We start from the raw sequence: 15,294 nt of genomic DNA, 5'->3' as shown, positions 1-15,294 counted from the left end.
TTAGGGATTGGGAGTGGCTCTACCCTCCCCAGTTAAGAAAGGAGAATAGCCAAGTTTTTCTGGAGTGAATGCAGTGAGCAAAGAGCTTGGGACACAGCCTCTGCCTCCACAAGTTTACAATCTTCTGGGTTATAAATTAATCCCTTAGAATCTGAATTGTTTCAACACGAGGATTAAGATTTTCAGGTGTTAGGGGCACCTGGGTGGCTCAGTCAGTTAAGCATCCAACTACTGATCTCAGCTCAGGTCATGATCTCATGGTTCATGGGATCCAGCCCCATGTTGGGCTCTTCACAGACAGCATGGAACCTGCTTGGGATCCTCTCCCTCGGCCCTTCCCCACTCGTGCTCGCTTGCTCTCTCTCCCAAAATAAATCAGTAAACTTAAAAAAGAAAAGAGTTTCAGGTGTTAACCATGAGACACACAGCTCCAACAATGGTGGAACAGGCAAGCCAGGATGGAGAAGGCTATGCTCCAGAGTCCTACCTGCTTGGAGTCCCACCTCCAACCACGTAACTGGGAGCCTTAGACAAACTGAGTTTTGGTTTTCTTGCTATACAGCTGGACCTACCTCAAGGGTTGTATAAGGCTCAGTGAAATAATGTATGTAGAGTGCTTGACACAGAGCCTGGTATGTGATTGGGGCTCAAAAACTAGTAGTGTTCATTGCTGATAGGATGTCCGTCCCCTTCTGAAAAACTTGATGGCCATTCTCACAAGTCCATACGGGGAAGTGAGAGTCAAGGGCTTCCTCCCTGGGAATGACAAATGTCTTGATCCGACTGCTATCCCTTTAGGCAATGGCAGGTGGGGGTCTAGGCCCAGAAAGACCACTGTGCCCATGAGGGGATGGGGCAGAGTGAGGTCTGCATCGGAGTGCTGGTATATGGTCTTGGTAGAGACAGGGAAAAAGACCAATCATTTTCTGGGCCTTCTGAAATTCAGAAACATGAAGTTTTAAAAAACAGCACATACACAAAGAAATGGTTTTTTTGCAGCTGTTTTGGTATTTGGGGAGTAATTTACCAACTTCAAGTTCAACTTAATGAATTTGGGGGTAGGCAGCTTCCATGGGATTTCTGCTTCCTAGTAATCTGCGGTTGCCCAGACGGCAAAGAGGGCCGAGCCAGTGGTCGGTGGGGAGCATTAACAGTAACACGTTGTATATTTGTCATCAGAATGGAGCCCCCGGGCACAGGGGTAGTACCCATGGCTGCTCAATGGTGTATTTGTCATGTGGCCACTGACACAATCAATTGACCCCCTTACACACCGGTGTTTATTAGCCATTGTATAAATATTTCACCCCTCCCCGGCTGACACATAATCTCTTCTTTGCTGCCTCTGACAAATGAACATTTCTCTGTAGACTCTTAAATGAGTATGTGTCACAGCTATGTCACTGATTAATTTTTTTTACCACCACGAACAACGATGCATAGAAATGTAACTTATATTCATTTCCCGGCTTGAGCCCAGCTGTCTAAAAAATTCCACCAGCAGCTACAACTGACAGACAGCTATCCCAGCACTTGGGCGTGCCGACATGTGGTTGTGTGAGTGCCAGCTTGTTAATTACGGGCTTTTTCTTCCGGCCTGGCTGCCGAGTAACCAGCCACAAGGACCTTAATCACTGTTGGGGCCGGGAAGGGCCTGTTTCAGAAGGCTCCAGGGGCTGGCTCCCCAACCCAGCCTAACCACACATATTTTTTTTCCTCCAAACGTTGGCCACCTTTTCCTCTTGGCCTTGGTTTGGGAGCACCTCTGAAGGCACCCTGCTAACACTCTTTGCCACCTTAGACTCTTTACTCACTGATCTATTAGATCCTGAGGGTGAGGACTGGGTCTTCTTTGCTAAGAACAAGTGGATGCTCCAGAACTATTTGCTGACAGTAAAGCAGCTAAGGTGCAATTGTTGACCAATGTACCAGCCAATTGTTCATTTCATCTTTTCAGTGAATGTTCTTGGAGCGCCTACTATGCAGGCCTATCAATCTGGGGCCAGAGGAAAAAGTGACCATTGTTTGGAGAAATGAGTATGTGGTTAGACTGGGGTGGGAAGCCACCCCCTGGAGCCCTCCAAAGTTGGCCCTTCCTGGGCCCAATAGTAACTAAGTTCCCTGTGGCTCGTTCCTTGGCAGCTAGGCCAAAATGAAGTTTAGGTTCTAGTGGTGGAGAACTAGAGGTTCTTGGGGTACACGCACTATTTGTACTCTGGTTTGTAGCTGAGGAAACTAAAGAACAATTCTTGCCATTAGAGTTCGGTTAAGAACTTGTGTCATCTTGCCCCAGACCCTGCAAACCCTTTTCTATCATCTGCCCTGACCCCATTTTCCTTCTGGGCTGCCTCAGTTTCTCCTCCACTACAGCTCCCCTCCCCTCCCTTCCTTTCTTCTCCTTCACATTTGTCTCTTCCTGGCAGATTCTCGAGTCACCTTGGGCTTCAGAGCCGACTCAGCATCCCTGCCCCCACCCCGACCCTGTCCATCTGCTGCTTCCCCCTCCCCACCCAGCTACCCACTGGCATAGGACTGAGCCTTCAGCAGGTGTCTAGGCTGCCCCTACGCCACCCCCTACCTCCATGCACCTGTGTCCCATACACCTGTGTCCCTTCCCTGATGTCATATAACCACTGGCTGGGAGCCAAGTGCATGACACCTGGGGACACTTCCAGTATATTAACTAGTTCACACCATCTCTGCCATTGCCCACAAGGCTCTCAAGAGACTGACCCAAGAAATAGAGAACCTTCCCCCTGCACATTCAGGGAACTGATACTCCCTAATGCCATGTTCAGGGAGTCCACCTGAATCAGTTAAAACCACTGATGTGGTGAGACAGAGAGCATGGAATGGGAGTCTGTCTGCATCCCAGTTCCTCTGCTTACCCACTCTGTGTCCTTGGGAAAGTCGCTCATTTTCTCCTTGTCTCATGCACTGGGGATGCCAGGAGCTACTTCACAGGACTGCTGGGAAGGTAAAAAGAGCTCACGTGGAATAGCACCCAGCATGGTACCTGGCACATCGTAGGTATACAGTAAATGGTAGTGTCTTTCTTTCTAAAGAAAGAACTTTCAAGACTCTGTCCCATCTTGACCAGTATCTCCCAGTGAGAGAAAAAAAGCTGGCTGAACCTGTCTCCCGAGACACATGCATGATATCTCCACCCATGTCAAACCTAGGACGTGGCCCTCTGAGACCCCATGTACCAGGCAGCACTGCCCTCTTCTTCCCTCCTGGCCTGAGTGGTGTGGGAGGAGGGGCAGCTCTACAGGAAATAGATAAAACTGCTAGGGGTGGGTCTGCCCAGAAAATCTGCTCTCACCTTCAATAAGCATCATCCACAATGACAGCCACATATGAACATTCAGTACATGCAGCACTGAATAAAGTACATGTTTATGTGCATTATCTCATTGAAAAGATACAAAAACCCTCTGAGTTAGGTATGACTGACCTCATTCTACTGGTGAAGAAATTGAGATCCAAAGAGCTTAAGGAAACTACCAAAGGTCACGCAGAACCAGGACTTAATTGAACTTGGGTCTGTCTCCTTCCCAATTACGGGCTCTTAACTACCACCATATGTTACCTCCCCCAAACCTCCTTCCCCACTACACTTACCAAGCTCCTAGGGCATGCTCCAGGGAGCAGGCAGCACCTGCTCTATGATGTCATCCAGGGCTTGTGCTATGACGTCAAGGACCCAGTGTGCCTGCCCAGCCCCACCTGTGGGGACTTAGTGGCATTAAGGTCAGAGAAAAGAGAAGCCTAGATGACACAGAGCTGGGTTGGGACCAGCTGGGGAGGGGGCTGATGCAAGAAAGGGCCCACACAACTAGCTTCAGTTGGAGGCTTGGCTGTGCCATCCCCCATACATTTCCTTGTTCGAAATGGAGCGTGGAGCCCCGGAAATCAGGACAAAAGCACCACCCACAGCTCTGGTCTCGATGACTCAGATTCCACCTCCCACAGCCTCCTCCTGTGTGTGTTTCTGAATGTGTGTGTACCCGAGCATGTGCCCTGCCAGTGCGTGAGGCTGTCAGCTGTGCACGCGTGTATGCACATGCATGCACAAGGATGAGTCCCCATGTGCGCATGCCAGAACTCTGCCCATCTGCATACCTGTCTTAAAGCCCAAGCCCTCAGAATACGATGACCAGCAAGGTCAATGATAATCACATTGTTAATAGCCAATGCACTTCCTATGTTCTTCAAAGGTACTGTGCTAAGCACTTTACGTGTAGTATTGAGTGGAATCTTTACAACAACCTTATGAGGTGAATACTATCATTATTCCCATTCTGCTGCTGATGAAACTGAGGCTCAGAGAAGTTTAGCTGTTTTTCCAAGGCCACACAGCCAGGAAATGGTGTAATTTTCAGAGGCCAAAGTCTGTGCACAATAAAATGTGGTTCCCTCCCTGCCCTCTCTAGAGAGTTTGGAGAGAAGACTCCAAGTGTCCAGCCAGGGTCCCTGAAGGAAAGGGGACCAGAAGCCAGAGTTTTGGAAGAGAAAGGGGGGTAAATATCAGATAGATTCCTGAGCAGGAGGGGGGCAGGGCAGCTGTCTTTCAGAACAGGTGTCAGAGAAGCTGTGACAGCCACTTAGAACCACAGTGGCAAGCCTCCTTTACATGGCGATTTGCATATATTTGCATGTATTTGCATCACCAAATCTGTGGAAACGGCCTTAATGGTCCCTGCCTCAGAAGACTGGCAGAAGCTGAGAGGGTGGGAGTGACAGGGAGGGCCTGGGGAATTCAGGAAGGGAACGGAGGCAAGAGGCAGTGCTGTGGAGGCACTGGGAGGCGCTGGGCACGACTCAATTCGTAGAGGAAATTGAGAAGATGCTCTCCCGTGTGCCCCGGGAAGCCTCCGCGCCCTGAGTCCATCATCCCCTGGAGGATTCGGAGGGTGGGGAGAGCAGAGGAGGGTTTGAAACCTGGGTCGGTGGGCAGAGCTCGGGAGGACGGCCGAGGCTCATATCTGGGTCGGGACCCTCAACCCCGGGTCCTGGGAAGGCTGGCCAGAGGAGAGGGGAGGGCCTTGCTCTGCGAAATCTCCACTGGGGGGCCGCCCACTCGGTCACCCGAGCTCAGTGACTCGGTGTTGGGGAGCCATCTAGTGGACATGCTCGGGAAAGCGCCCCCTTCCTGCCCATTCTGGCGCAGCCCCCTCCTCTGGTTGCCTGCACAAAACGTGTTTCTGCTTTGCCAGCTCTGAGAAAAGGCGTGGTACTGAAGTAAGGAAGCTGAAGGCACTCCGCGGCAGAAAGGTTGCATCTCTGCTGTTTTTCCTCTAGGCCCCATTTACTCATGTTTCATATTTTGCCTGTGAATAAGCCGAAGAAGCTATGTTCCCACTTCAAGGGGTGGGGGAAGAAAGAAAGTTAATCTTTCTCTGAGTTTTGTCCTAGGCCCCAAACACCTGATAACATCTAAGAAGAGCCAGATCCCAAACATGTTCCAGGACATTACCTTCAAACAAACCTCAGCTGATGCTGGCATCAATACCCCTACCTTCTTCAGTAACTTATGAAATAACACCTATTGTTCACCTGACACCCGCCTTTGATTGGACCCTACCATGGACTCCTGAAGAAACACATACCCTAGATCTTTTTTCAGTATAACCCCCTATGGCCCCAAGCAACGACAAAACTCATTCCTATCTCCTTTCCAAGCCTCCTAGACACTCTGTCTGCTATTTTCCTCACTCATGCTATTCAGCAAACTCTGTTTTCACTTTCTCTGGCTCACGTTTGACTTCTATCCTGCGTGAAGCCAAAGATCCTCTTGACTGATCCTGTTGGACTCTCCCCTAGGTCCTCGGATGCAGCCTTCCTGCATCAGTGCAACCTGGTCCTGTGGCCCACGTCTGAGTGGGATTTCGATTCTTCTGGAGGATCACCCTCAGGGAGCTTCCCGCAGGGCTCAGGCCAGGCTAAGATGGGCTAATACAGCTGAGAGGCTAAGAGCTTAGGCCTTAAAGTCAGAAAAACATGGCTGTGCCAGTTGCCAACAGAGTGACTTTGTCAAATGAACCTCCTAGTCAGTTACCTCATCTGTAAAATGGGGGGTAACAGTATTTACTTATGAGAATGAAAGAAGACAATCTATGCCATGAGTTTATTAGTAGGGTCAAGACTAGACAAAATCAAATGCCTGGAACCCAAAATTTAAAGGATTTGGGACTTGTATGACACTGAGATCTTCTTAAAATTTGTGTCCTAAGCTCCTCGTTCTTTTTGCTCTAGTCTTGGCCCTGACTATTAGCACATTGTGGGGCACACGAGGAGCATCTCATGCGCAGGAGCTATTGTTGATGTTGTTATCATATTGTTACTGCTGTGAGGATGCTAAGGTATTGGGAAGGCAGCACCCTACCCCCAAGGCCCAGGAGGAAGTAGCACCCCATCTCCCTGCTGGCCTGGTTCAACAAGGGTATGAAGTGAAATTGGAGGCCAGAGGGGTGAGGGACCACTTCCCAATAGTCAGGAATAGAGAGGAAGTCACAGGCAGATAGGAGTGGAGGGGGATATTGGGTCATAAAGCTTGTGTGGCTTCTCAGAGTTCCTGTGATCACCCAATGACAAGGAAGGGACCCACAGATGGTCAGTGTGATATGGTGGTGAGAGTCTGAGGTGGACTGATGTCATATTATGGCCCTCTGAGGGGTGACACCAAAAGACAGTGGTCAGGGGAAGTACTATCCAGTGCGCAAAAAACTCTGAGCAGTACATTTGGTTATCAGCTTCATGTAGAAGAAGACGTGGTCTGAGATGTGGATATTCCCTGACTCATGGGAAGTTGTGAATCGCTTGGCTCATTGGTCAGGAGCCTAGAAAGAACAAAACCAAGATCACTGAGAAAGAGGGCTACGGAAAGACAGATGGACAGACTTTTGGAAGTGGGCACCAAGCGTGCAAACTTCTGGGTCTCAAACACCCTGCAGAGCAGGAGAATAGGAATGAGATAGGAAAGGAGATAGAAATGCCAGGTGGCTGTCAACAAAGCAGACACAATGATTCATGAGGTGAGTGAATCTTTTCCTGTCCACCTCAAATGTCTGCACAATAGCTTTTGATTAGAATGGTCATGGTGCCAGGAATGGGGGTCATGTATGGGTCCAACAGCATGGGCTCCCCTCACTAAGGCTGAGCTCGTCCTACCACTCTGAGGGCTCAACCTGCCTACAACAAGCCCCATGCTGAACACCTAGTGTGGTTCTCTTCCTCAGCAGACCAGCCTAGTCCCTGGTGGCACATGGCTTGCACTGAATCCCTTCCTTCTACCCTGGAGGGGACAGTTATTTGTCCTTACTAGAACCAGTGTGTGCTTGGGGTTTGAGTTTGTCTTCCTTGTCCACAGTGCTTCTATAAGGAAGGTACAATAATGAGGTCACCTAAGACTTAAACATCATCAGCTCTTACATTTAGATTTTGATCCATTTTGCATTAATTTTTGCATATGCTATGAGGTAATGAGATGGTGGTAAATTCAACAGATACATTGGTCTTACTAAGTTGTACCTCATCACCCAGAAGCAGTGGGCCTGGCAGAACAGTGGAGCAGCCTGTGGAATGCTCAGAAGTTGCTGGCAGAAACATGACACGTGTGGGTTTGGGCCCAGAACTTCTGGACATGGCATTTGTTTGATAGCACTTTGTCCCCTATACCTGGAAATTACAGGTCCCATAATCAATGTGGAAGTGCAAGTGGCCCATCTCACTCTCAGATCTACACAGTTTTTGCTTCTTGTTCCCAAAACTTTAGGCTCTGCTTGTTAAGGGTCCTAGTTCCCATGCAGTGGCAACTGTACCAGGGAACAGAGTAACATTCATACTAAACTGGAAGCTGTGACTGCTCTTTATGCCAGGGGACCAACAGCAAAAAAAGGACATTCATTGCTGGATTGGTCAAGCCATTGATCCTGATTGCCAGGAGGAATAAGAGCAGTAGATAGAATACATATCGATGCAATAAGGGCAGGGAAGGCTGTGTCTGAACCCTGCCAGGAGTTTCACTGGACATCTCTTAGAAACTCCCACCCAGTTGTAATTGACGATGGACAACTTCAACAGTGACAATCCCCAAAGGGAAGGCAACCAAGGGATCAGTGCTCCCAAGGATGAAAGCCCATATAATCTCATCTGGCAAGTAGTTTAGATCTGCAGAGGGTTAACTGAGGATAAGAGAAGGAGGGAGACAAGATCAGTTACGGAATCAGGACCAGCTACAGTAGTGGGGACTAAGGCTTGCTTCATTAACCCTCCTGTCTTTATCTTCCTTGGGATCACAGCTAGCATTACCTTGAAGGGGCTTTGTTTACAGTGGACTGTACCTCCCTTTCTGCAGAAAAAGTAATGACAGCTTTGTTCTCTTGGACAAAACCGGAGGCCCCAAGTTGTAGTAGGGAAGTCAGATATAATGCAAGGGCGTGAATGGATCTCAGTGGCACGAGGGCTGGACCATATTGAGATGGAAACCTTTCTTCTCGAATGACTTGACTACCTCCCTACTCTCTCTGACATTGCCCCCCACCTTCAGGCTTAGACGAAAGGCCACACTTCATTGTGGTTTCTGAATGCCACCAAGGGTTGGTTGACAGAACCCAGAAGCTTGCTGTGAACCTTGCCCCATGGGGATAGGTTGTGGGTAGAAGCTATGGGCTACTGTAAGGTGTGCTTCCTCCTTACAGCCTTCTAGAGGAGTCCCACCGCATGCTGAGTGCACACACTCTGGCCAAGCAAACTGCAGTGTCTTTCTGTGGCCCATGTGAAGCAAGTCAAGACAGTAAGGCATTGCACCACCTTGCTTTGTGTCTTCTGTGCACATATTTCCCTCTTCCTCATCCTTAGCCCCCTGGGCTTTCACTTGAATCCTGGCCACAAGCTCTGCTTCTAGAGGGCCTAAGACAAGAGGGTTCGGAGATTTGTCTCCCTCTATGTGCCCCACACCAGGGTCAGTCCCAGAGCCTGAGTCTGACCAGTCCAGCACAGCTGCTGAAACCAAAGAAATAGAGACTCTATGGGGGGCAGGAACTGACCAACTATTTTTTTCCAGATGGGGGCAAAGGGGTGGACATCTGAGAGATAAGGGAGGAGAGGGTGGGCAAGAGCAGCAAGGAGGGATAGGAGGGCAGAGGGTAGAAAGTCAAGTCCTAGTGAAGGTGGTCCCCTGTAAATGGATCTATGTAGGGAGTTTTCTGAGGAGGAGTGGCTGGATCCAGCAGGACAAGGGAGAACAATATTCCCTCCCTGCACTGAGTGGACACACGCATCCATGCAGGGCTGGGAGTGAGCTTCTCTGAGCCCCCTCAGACCTCCATATTCCTGAATGGGGGCAGTGTCTGACTCTCAGCTGATCTGGAAAAACAGTAAAAAATCAGGAGTGAGTGCTGGTGCTGGGGCCAGGAGGAGGCAGAAACAGGTGAAAGGTAGAAGTTCAGGTAGAAGGTCCAGAACAGCACACAATAATCACTCCCTTTTCTAGTGCAAGGAGGCCAAGAGGGGCTAGACTGGGGCCAAGGGGCACCCCCTCTTGGCGTAGGTCTTCACCCTCTGACTACTTCAAATCCTCCAATTTATAAACACTGCAGGCCCATGACACAATCCCATCTCCAGAGTACAGCCTCACATTCCATTGGAGCTCTGTGCCCCAAGAGGAACCAGCCCAGTGGCATTCGGGTGGCTTTCTGGGAAGCAGGGCAGGAGGAAGTCAGGTCAAGACTGAGAAAAAAGACTGAATGTCCCTCATGCCCCCCCTGTACCCTAGCCTTCATCCACCACCTTGCCTTTCTTTAGATGTGTGGGGATGGGAATGCAAGCTGGTGCAGCCACTCTGGAAAACAGTAAGGAAGTTCCTCAAAAAACTAAAAATAGAACTACCCTACAACCCAGCAATTGCTCTACTAGGTATTTATCCAAGGTATACAGGTGTGCTGTTTCAAAGGGACACATGCACCCCCATGTTTATAGCAGCACTATCAACAATAGCCAAAGTATGGAAAGAGCCCAAATGTCCATCGATGGATGAATGGATAAAGAAGATGTGGTATATATACACAATGGAATATGACTCGGCAATCAAAAAGAATGAAATCTTGCCATTTGCAACTACATGGATGGAACTGGAGGGTATTATGCTAAGTGAAATTAGTCAGTCAGAGAAAGACAAAAATCATATGACTTCACTCATATGAGGACTTTAAGAGACAAAACAGATGAACCTAAGGGAAGGGAAACAAAAATAATATAAAAACAGGGAGGGGGACAAAACAGAAGAGACTCATAAATATGGAGAACAAACTGAGGGTTACTGGAGGGGTTGTGGGAGGGGGGATGGGCTAAATGGGTAAGGGGCACTAAGGAATCTACTCCTGAAATCATTGTTGCACTATATGCTAACTAATTTGGATGTAAATTTTAAAAAATAAAAAATTAAATTAAAAAAAAAAAAGATGTGTGGGGAGTGCACCAGCCTGGGGGCAGAAATCTTGGTATAAAACTGTGGTCTGCTCGTTCCTGGGGTCATCCCAGTCATTCTACTTCCAGGCAAAGGCAGAAAGAGGGGCAGAGTAGATGAGGAACCTGAGCCCCAGACAGTTGGCTCTGCTTGCCTGGGATACACAAATGGGACTGGAGGGGCCCATCTATGATAGAGTGTGTGGATATTTTTCTAAGATGAAGTCTATGACTGTCAAATTCTCATAAAAGTTTAAGATTTGCCTGTGCTGTCCAGTATGGTAGCCACTAGCTACATGTGGCTATTTAAGTATACATTAAAAATAAAATAAAAATAAAATAAAATAAAATTAAATTAAATTAAAAAAAATAAACTAATTCAGCTCTTCTAGCTCGCCTTTCAAAGCCACAATTCAATGTCTTAATGACCATATGTAGCTAGCGGCTACCATGTTGGACAGCATAGATACAGAACATGTGCATCTGTAATTAAGTTCTGTTGGACAGTGCTGCCTACGAACTAAACATTGTTTTCACTTTATTGAGGTATAACTGATAAGTAAATTGCATGAATTTAAAGTATACAACTTGATGATTTGACTTATATGTATATTGTGAAACAATTACCACAACGAAGTTAGTTAACACATCAATCACCTCACAGAGTTACCAGTCTGTGTGTGTGTGTGGTGAGAACATTTAAGATCTACTCTCTTACAAATTCCAAGTATATAATACAGTAATGTTAACTACAGTCACCATGCTGAACATTAGATTCCTTTCCATTAATCTTGCACAGGTAAACTGAGACCTAAAGTGGAGGTAGTCTGCCCAAGGCCCCAAGGGGAGTCAGTGGTAGTGGCAAGAATCATAAATGCCCTTCATAAAATATAAAACTGCATAAAAATATCTTCTTATACATACAGCTTAGTGTTCCACAACAGCCTGGGATGGAAGGAGACAGGGCGCTAGTTGGGGCTCTAGATGGGGGGAAGGGAGGTAAGCTGTGTTTGTTCCTCCCACCCCACTCCCAGGGCTGCCCCAGCCCTTCAGGATAAAGGAGGCTTAGAGTTCTGGAAATACTTCCCCTCCCCCATGATGACCTCATCCTCACAAAAATGTGAGAAGGGCAATGGGAGGGGTTTCATGGAGGGAAGCTAAAGGAGGGGATTGTGGGTGGGGAAGATGGCACAGTCCCCAAGCCAAAGAAATTAGGGGGTGGGGAGAGCTGTGCTGATCCTAACCATGCTCCATGCAGCCATCTTCCTAAAATCCAAGTCTGAACCTATAACCCCATACTTGTACTCTTCTTGGAATGGAGACCAAATCCCAACCAAGGACAAGGGTCTATATGGCCTGGCCCCTAGGCCCCTCAATCTCAGCTGGCCCCAAACTCCCATCTCTTTGCTCTGTCTCTATTACTAGATTTGCTCCCACCTCAGGACTTTTGCTCTTGTGGTTCCTTGGCCTAGGATACTCCCCCTCCCACCCCCAAGGAACTCCTACCCATCTTTCTGATCTCAGCCTAAGCACAGCTTCTGGGAGAAGCTTTCCCAGAACCCCCAGGCCAGGTCAGCTTCCTCTGTTATATATTCTTATACTGCTTCCCTTTGGAACACTTGTTTTGGCTTGTAATTACTCTACACATTTATTTGGGGGTTCTTTGGTAAATGTCTCATTCCCCTAGCAGACCAAGCTCTCCATAGTCTGTTTTTGCTTATTGTTATATCTCTAAACCATTGAGCAGTGGTTGCCCCGGAAGAGGTGCTCAATAAAAATATGAGAAATAAATGAAATCATTGAATGGAGTTTTCCTTCCTGCAAGAAACATGCTCTTCAAAGTCCATGTCCACTCCAACTGGCCCATCTCATTAGGACACAGTGTGGGTGGTGCATGTGCCCTCTACCCACCCAGAGAGGGAAAGCAGGGGAAGAAATGTGCCCAGGAGGCCCCTGGAGACAGCAGAGGTGATCAGGAGAGCAGAGTGCCAGGATATTGGATGAGGAGTAACAGAAGTGGTGGAACCCACAAGATGACAACTGGGAGATGGTGGAAACAATGAGAGCAACGTGGTCTAATTTGGCAATAAGATGCCATGAGATGATTGAATAAAACAAGACCCTGGATGTACCAGAGTGAGGGCATAACAGGTAAGCTGGTTTGAATCCAGAGTCACTGTGGAAGTGACTGGCAAAAATTGAAACAAGGAATGGGAAACATTTATCGAGCACTTACAGGGCATCAAGCCCTTTCCACGTACCCAAGTATTCCCATAGATTAATCTCTATGACAACCCTGTAAAGTAGGCCCTATTACCATCTCTTTTCCTTGCAGAAAAGGAAACCAAGGCACAGAGAGACTAAGTAACTTGCTCAGGTCACATAGCAGGTAAAGGTGGATCAAGATTGTACTTTGGAGACGGCTCTTACTTCCTGCATCATACCATCCCCTTCTGGTGAACAAAATGGCTCCCTGAGTGATTGTGGTTGCAGTGGTCTATGATTTGGGTGGGAAGGTGGAAGAGCAAAGAGAGACATGGAAAGGGGTAGTGGAATATTCCTTCCACAATCCCCACTGCTTGGTTCTGTCCTTCCTCTGCTCACCGGTACATCTTTTGCCCCACATGTTAGTCACATTTATTCTTACTCCTTCCCTGAAAAATGCTAGAGAGGCTGAATCAAACCACACAATAAAGAGCAAGAGCAAGAGAAAGCCTGTACTGGCCAAGGGGAGGACTTTGAGGAGATGGGGTATAGATGAGGGAGAAGCCCAGACAACTGAGGTTTGTGACCAACACAGAAGGGTTATTGTAGGTTGTAAGATCTTTTGAGAGATGAAACATTGGAAAACCTGTTCATTCTTTTTGGTTTCTGGCATATACTTTATTTTTTAACTGTGGTTCCATGTATATATTGGGTCACAATGAGCCCTGCCATTGTCATTTGGGTTAAACCAGAGCAGGCAGATCAGATGGTGATGGTTAATAATGGGGTCTCTCTTGCCTGGGTGAACTGGTAGGACTTCAGGGTTAAGGTTTGGAGAGAGTCCTTTCCTATTACCCTGAGCCCACCAGGCCCTGAAGGAGTCACAGGCAGTACCCCAAAAGGGAATGGCAGCTCAGCCCAGATCCCCAGCCATGGAAGCCCTTGGAGGAAAGTGAGTTCCCTAGCTCAGCCTGGTATGGCTCATCTCGCTGTAGGCAAACCTCTTGGATAGTGAGGATAAAAGAGGTCTGGCTAAAGAGCAGGGACCCACAACAGCCTCCCAGAGAAGCAGCCCCTCCAGGCGACACTAGCCACCCACGCAGTCTCCATCTCACTCCTAAGAACTGGTTCACTTCCCACACTACCATTCGCCTCACCCTTTTTCCCTAGGGTGCCTTCCGTGACTACTCTCTGTCCCCATTTTCTCAGACCAATAGCCCTCCCCTCGTCTAAATCATCTTGGGAGGCATACACCCCCCAGGGGAACAGATGACTTGGCTGCTCTAACCCACTCTTAAATATTCAGAGAAAAGATCAATCCCAGAACTCTGTGCTCCCCATCCTTGAGCCCAATGAGCTCCCTTCTGCCCATCCACCCAGGGGCCAGGGCAGACATCTGCTGCAGGCTCAACCTCTGAGTCCACGTGCCTGCACACCAGACCTGGTCAGTACTCTCCCCTTCTCTCCCCAGGCATGAGGAGGGCAGAAGGCAGCCTCAACATCTGGATTGTTGGGAGTGTGGAGAAAGATCCACTGTATCCAAGTTCAGGGTCACAAAGGTTTCAGCCCTTATCTTCCAGAGCTTGGAATGTTTCCATTCACTACCTTCATTTTTACTCATCTCTGTCTTGACCTGTTTCTGTCCTTAAGAAGATTGAGAATATGGGGTGCCTGGGTGGTTTAGTCGGTTAAGCGTCCGACTTCAGCTCAGGTAATGATCTCACAATTTGTGAATTTGAGCCCAGAATCTGCCTCTGTGCTGACAGCTCAGAGCCTGGATCCTGCTTCAGATTCTGTGTCTCCTTCTCTCTCTGCCCCTCCCCCACTCACGCTCTGTCTCTGTCTCTCTCAAAAATAAACATTAAAAAAAAAAAAGAAAGAAAGAAAGTCTCTTTAGAAAAAAAAGAAGAAGAAAAAGAAGAAGGTTGAAAATGGAAGAGGGAGTGGGGAAGGAACCCCTGTGCCTCCCTGGCTAGAGTTATAAGCGCAGGGGTACTCCCTCTTGTAGCTCTCAATGACCCTAGAATTAGAATTCTCTTTGCCTCACTGGGCTCAGGTTACAGAAATCTTTGAATCTGCCCTGTCCCCTCAGTGACGAATTACGGCATCAAAGAGAGAAACACAAACACAGACAAAGGTAGAGAGAGAGGTGGGGCAGAAAGAGAGGCAGACACACAGAAAAACCACAAAGAAGATTCTGAATGAAGAAAGACGGAACTGTATTCACAAGAAGACAGAAAGACAAAGAATAAGAGAGAAATAAGAGAAACAGAGAAACAGATATGGGAGGTGTGTGGCAGAGAGAGACAGAGAAAAAGAGAAACTGAGAGAGCCAGGGAGAAAGAGAGAAGGAAGATACAACTCAGGGACAAGAGTCTTCACCCACCACCAAATGGCTGAACCAGACAGGGGTCATAGGGTCTGGGGAGAGAGCTGGGTCTTCCTTTCTGTAGCTCTGCCCTGACCCTCTTACTCAGGTGTCCTCAGTGTGGAGTCACTAAACTTGCACGGGAAAAAATATTATATTATTTTCACTAATCTCTAGCTGAAATTTAGCATTTCCTTCCATTATGATAGTAGCAACAAACCAGTCACATTAGCCATAACAATGGCTTTGTCACC

At 48.0% G+C, this 15,294-nt stretch overlaps 1 long non-coding RNA gene across 7 annotated transcripts in view; it reads right to left on the bottom strand.

Moving 5' to 3' along the window:
• Window positions 1-3,607, bottom strand: part of LOC122238590 — a 54,924-nt gene extending 51,317 nt beyond the window's left edge. For 6 of the 7 annotated variants that reach the window (XR_006217569.1, XR_006217576.1, XR_006217571.1 and 3 more), the window contains exons 1-2: window positions 3,326-3,607; window positions 2,889-2,969 (exon numbers count right to left, since the gene is read on the bottom strand). This is a non-coding gene — a long non-coding RNA (uncharacterized LOC122238590). The remainder of the gene's footprint in view (window positions 1-2,888; window positions 2,970-3,325) is intronic. The other variant, XR_006217568.1, reaches the window with a different exon arrangement.
• Window positions 3,608-15,294: the final 11,687 nt, after the last annotated feature.

The sequence above is a fragment of the Panthera tigris genome, chromosome A1, assembly GCF_018350195.1.
Source record: "Panthera tigris isolate Pti1 chromosome A1, P.tigris_Pti1_mat1.1, whole genome shotgun sequence".
NCBI lineage: Eukaryota > Metazoa > Chordata > Mammalia > Carnivora > Felidae > Panthera > Panthera tigris.
Note: the sequence above shows the minus strand (reverse complement) of the source record. Positions and strands in the feature narration are given on the sequence as shown.